Below are 6,107 nucleotides of genomic sequence, written 5' to 3' on the forward strand. Positions count from 1 at the left end.
CAACCAATGTTAGATATCACTGAGCATCAAACTGCAGGGTTATGGGGTAAGAAAATATCACAATTCATCCTTCAAAATGGAGTATTACAAATATTTCCAATGATTCAATATCAAGTATCTCAGTCTTGAGTCTGTGTTGTGTCAAAGAACATTAAATTTTTTAGATATAAAATGTTTTTTACAAGTGGCACATATACTTTCAACAGCCATCTATGATCAAGCACCATACAATCAAAGGTACCATGCATGTCTTAACAGCAGGCTGTACAATACCTTACGTGCAGCATTGCTTCGAGTGACAAAAGGTCAACACAAACGAAAACTGTCGGAAATTCACAAGAAAAAAAAATAATATGCATAACGCATCTCTTTGAGTTCCCATCCCAGAAGTTCATTTTACCGATTTTTTCCATCAATAGAACAGAAAAATTATCATACACCAAGTATCTGATAAAAATGATAAATGGCAGGGGTTGTAATGGTGATGGTAATGAATGCTATGAGGATTATATGAAATGATATCAATATTAATGACTACAACTGAATTTGACAAAATGTGTATGATGACAACAATAATAATAACAATCATCAACATCATCATAATCATAATCATAACAATAATGACTATAACAAAAACAAGCCTGATGTGTTCTGAATCAAGTCATCTTACAGAGCTTAGAGGTGGGAGCAGATATAAATTTAAAGTATTCGTTCATCACATTAATCATAATTTCAACATTTAGTTAAAGACAGCTAGCTGCAACATTGTAAAATCCAGGCACTTGAAGTCAAAATAGCTTGATAAATCTGTATTTCAACTAACGAAATTCAGTATACTCTTACTGAAGGCACATGGTGCATAAAGATACTGAATGGTTTCTTTCCATTTTTGCACTGATTGCTACTAGCATGCTACAGCTACAATAAGCCAACCAGCTGACTAAAAAAAATTCAAATATTTCAAATGAACCTTGTCATGATAGTTTCCACGTCAACTCATGCTTGCCTGACACATGTGACCCGCTACAACAAAAGGATCTGAAAGTTGGGGAGGACGATTTTCTGAAAATGATATGACATTATTCCCTTACTCTTCCGCTTTAATTTTGTATATAACACGACTCATAAAAGTACTCGGTTGCGGATATATTGGTGACTTTATGAGACCATGTCAAGTGGTCTAGGAAATCAGCATTTCGAGAAAACTGCCTTCAAAGTTTTCTTTCCGACGCAATCGTGATCAAGGGAGGTGAGACAGTTTTCACCTCTTGACAATAGATTAAGGTCTGCTCATAGCAACCTCCACAATGTTCATTCAAGCTTAGCGCAAGCGGTCTACGCACGACCAATCAGTAACGAGGGTGCCAAGCACTGACCAATAAGATCACTCCCTCGTTGCTAGGGGCGGAGTCTATCTGTGGCGCTAAATCCAAATCTTCAGACACGTTTCTGTTCCGTTGCTAGTCAGAAAATCATGGCCCAGAAAAACACTAATTTCTTACCATTCCTCTGATCGTTTAGCTTCAAAATTTTGACAGATGATAGATGATACATTAGACTACAAAACTACGCCACAAACAGAAATCCAATCGTTTTGACCAATTTTGATGACTTGACTTCAAAATCTATTTTCTCTGCTCAGCCGTCAGTGACTGTAGGATCCTTTTGTTGTGGCAGGTCACATACAAACAACAAGAATACCACAAAGCTCTTCACATATTACATGGGTCAAAAAGATTTGTGAATATGAACACATTGGTGGGATGGTTCAGACTTTCCATACAGATGACAGCATCTTGCTCGTAATCAAGGTAGACAGATGATTTTCTATGAATAGCTCTCCTGGTTTCCTTTACAATTAATCTACAGATTGTAGCAAAGTATAGATAGTAGTATAGTAGCAAACATTAACACAAATAAATTATATCTTTCATGTCTGTGCACAGATATATTCCCCCCCGGCTCAATGATCTTGAATGAAAGTGTTTCTGGTTGCTTTTTTTCTCTCTCATTTTTTACTGCTGAATACTTAAAGGGGAAAGTCTGAATGATTTTCGTTATAATTTCACATCATGTAGTACATAAATCAACAGCTCCATACATAGATTTGTGAAATTTCTTGTGGTCCTAAGCAGATAAGCCAATAATACTCTGCAAAACCCAAATAAAGTACACTGAACAAGGATATGACAAAGTAGCTCACATATTTCAGAAATGTAGCAATGTAATTCCAGTACAATACCACTTGCTTAACAAGCCACCTGGGTAGACCTTATGCATGCTTTCTTCTTTTGATCTGCTTCCTTGAGCCCCAACTCATGCATTCTTTTGATGAAGCAGCCATGTTCTCATCTTGTTCATTGTGATTTGTTATAAATTTTGAATACATTCTTATTCCTCATCCCAATCACTATAAATTCTGAAACTCTGTACCCAGTATACAGTCGCTAAAACGGAAAAGTCTGAAAATCATCCTGAGGTCTCCTTTGACATGTTTTGAACTTATATCAAGATGGCAATGCTTCAAAGCTTGACCTAGCAATGCAGAATACCAGATGACTTCAAAGAAACTTTTGTGTAGTACTGCAAGCAAATTTCAAGATTCCTTGAAAAAAAGTACTGGAGGTTTGGTGGTTTGTAAGATGCAGACAGTATTAAACTATGTCTTATTTGTTACTCTGGTTCAGTGTACCTGGTACACACTGAGAAGAGGAATAGATTTCATGTTTAATACAAACTAGAATGTTGGCAGCTTTGAGCTTTAGGATGTCTGAATACTGTGAAATTATCTAATATTACATGTTTCATTGTTAAAGACATCTGCATAGGGGCCTAATATTCTAACCAGGTTATTACAGATTATTAGTCTTCAACAATCATTCAATATTTTTTTTTTTTTTGGGGGGGGGGGGGGGGGGGGGTGGGAGGGGGGCAAATACAGTTGAACCTCTCGTATCCGGACAAGTCGGGACCGGGGCTCATCCGGATAAGGGATTTGGCCGGATACGGGAGACTCAATGCTTTATACATGTACATAATCATACACATGTACTGATGTAGCCCATTGTAGTACCACATGTAGTAATGTGTATACTGCAACTTTTTCATTGTTAAATTTGGGGATGTTTGGGGATGTTAAAATGTCTGAAGGTAAGCAATTCGGAAGGAAATTTGATGTAATGTATGTTAATCATGTTGGAAGTAATATGTAATTCATGTGTGTTTGTGTAGGAGTTCTCAAGGAGTTGGGAATCCCCCTTTCCTCCCGGAATTATTTTAAAACAAATCAAGGCGAGATTGCGTCCGGATAATAGAGAGATCCGGATAAAGGGAGGCCGGATAATAGAGGTTCAACTGTAGTACTTTAACTGGTCTCAAGTTAATCTTCAAGGGCTAGAGCAGAAATATGTATGTCAGTATGACCAGCCACGAGATGTTTGGAAAGATATTATCTTGAGTTATGATCAATTCATCTTTACTCGAGATCCAAACGATTCTTTGCAAACAGGAGCTAACAACTTTGAGAATACATCATACAAAGATTAAGTCTTGATGTTGAAGTACTGATACTTTTTTTTTTCAAGTGAGAATACCACTCTGATTATCATTTGAAAATATTTCTAGTACAAGCAAAAATGTTGAGGTGAGACAAAGAGAATACAATCACAAAGTACATGAATGAAAACAAGGTTGTGACATTTGAACATCCCATAGAATATCATCCACCCTAGTTTTCACTTTTTTGTCATTATATCACTACTTAAAAAATCATAATTCAAATATCCACAATTTGCTTCAATAAAGCATCTGTATCAGGTATACCAAAGAATCCAAAACCTTTCCACAACAATAACCTTACAAACAATGACAAAAATCAATTGCGCACTTCAAGCACCCTGGTTAAGGTGGATGGAGCATTTTGCAAAAACTTATTACTGTTATCATCACTATTCATCAATAACACCATTGGCAAGTCCAATGGTTACAGTCACAATTAGATGTTTTTGAAGAGCAAGAGAAAAGAAAAAATTACACAATCAGTGCATCCTTGGTCATGGGTTATATATGTGATACATCATCTAGTGGTACGGTTCAAAGTATATTGCAATATTTGTGAGGGTTTTGTTTTTCTTTGTTTTGTTTGTTTTTACTGCTACAGACTGGGCTGATCCTATTACCCTACACATCTTTTTTCAACACATTACATTTTGAAAGTAACATTAACAATTAAATTCCACATTCTTCCATCAATCAAAATTTTATCTCTCCCTCCATCTATCTCACACTCTTATTATCCAGTATGCCACACACTCTCTCATCAAAATAAATATATTCCTATATCTCATCTCTTTCTCTCTCTCTTACTGTTTTTGTAATGCCTCTTTGGCATCGTAACACTCATCATCATCATAGAATACAACATGCAACAGAGATTTCTTGCAGAAAAAAAAATAAAGAAATAAAGAAATAAAAATATTTCTCTGGCACTGAAAATCTAAAAACTTGGAGATACGTAGACAAAACAGTACTAAGTGTCCTACAGAAATCAAGTTGAGTTTGAAATATGGAAAGGAAATTGCAACATATTTAAAGAGAAATAGCAAAAATTCATTCTCACAAAATGATGGTCTTACATTTCTCACACCCCTCCCTGCAGCCTATGACACCCCACCCCCTTTAATGCATGCAGTGACCAGCATAGATATGTAAAGAATTAATATAGGGCCATGTTACATAATATGTGTTACATGTGAACTACAGATTTTTGTATTACACGTTGGATATGTGCTACATGTTATATGTTATGTGTTACATCATACATAAAACAATTTCTGATTCAATGTAAATTTAGCACCCTTAGGTGCAGAGGCATAAAAATCAATTTAATTTACACACAAGATTTGATTTGATTGAAAGTCAAGTTCTGAATCACTCTGAATGCCTTCTTCTAAAACATAATTTTGTAATTAATTTTTGTTGCTATCATTGTGGGCATCAACTAGCAAAAGTGTATGCATAGATTTAGATTGTTTAGCAAAATTCACAATGGACAGTGTATGCAAATATTAGAATCTACAGTCACAATGAATAATTATGACCTCGTCAAATCCACAAATATTCTTGTGCTCCCTTTAACCTTTGGTGCAATGACATACCAATAATTCCAATTTTCAATTTCAATTTAAAATGTATTATGTATTACCTTTCCTTGTACGAAAATAAAATATAACTGACTTGAAACTGAAATTGCAAGAACCTCTTTGGACGAGAGTCTCATCCAATGTGATTTTGATCTACAAGTCGATGTTAAAACCCCCAAATATGTCACTTTCCGCCAAATAGTGAACTGAATAGAATAATAGGAACAAGGCTAGTGGACTGAAAACAAGTCAGTAGGTGTCTTATATAATCCTAATTAAAGCTGATAATCTATCAAATCATATCAAAAGAAAGTGTGATGACATTATGCAGATTTGACATACATGTATGCAGCACGATACACAAAGCCCACCATGTATTGCAACCTAGCCTGAACAGTCATGTCAGATATTCGTTGGTTGAATTCACATACATCTCATAGAAATAGCTGACCAATGTTTCCTTGAGAGTAAGAACTCTCCTTACCCTCCAGTTGGCCTGAAAGCATTTAAAGACTTCAAATTTGTGGTGGTCAACATTTACACAGTGCAAGTTTTCGTCACATGATCATACACACAGACAAAACGTCAGATTTACACACACAGAGACACGATGCGCAGAGATCTTTATCTGCTTCCCCTCAGGAAAGCATCAAGTTGTATCTGCACTACACACCACAAGTGTGCAGCAACACAAATTTGGATGCACCAGAAAATCCATCAGTGTATACACTGCTCTCATCAAGTCAAGCTGTAACAGTGATCCACCTCTCGAGCATTGGTGCTTTGAGTTGTAATGCTCACAAATTGAGTTCACATATCATGCGAAGATTTCTCTCTCACAAACGTAGTCGTTGAAAAAAAAATAAGTAGCCACTGGAACACAGGACGTAAGGACCGAGTTGTGTCAAAAGAAGCGAACACTCCTAAAAAGGTCCGGCTGGATTAAACACCATCTCCGAGCACACT

The sequence above is a fragment of the Diadema antillarum genome, unplaced genomic scaffold (assembly GCF_040938485.1).
Source record: "Diadema antillarum isolate AM-2024a unplaced genomic scaffold, OU_Dant_1.0 seq00000562_RagTag, whole genome shotgun sequence".
NCBI lineage: Eukaryota > Metazoa > Echinodermata > Echinoidea > Diadematoida > Diadematidae > Diadema > Diadema antillarum.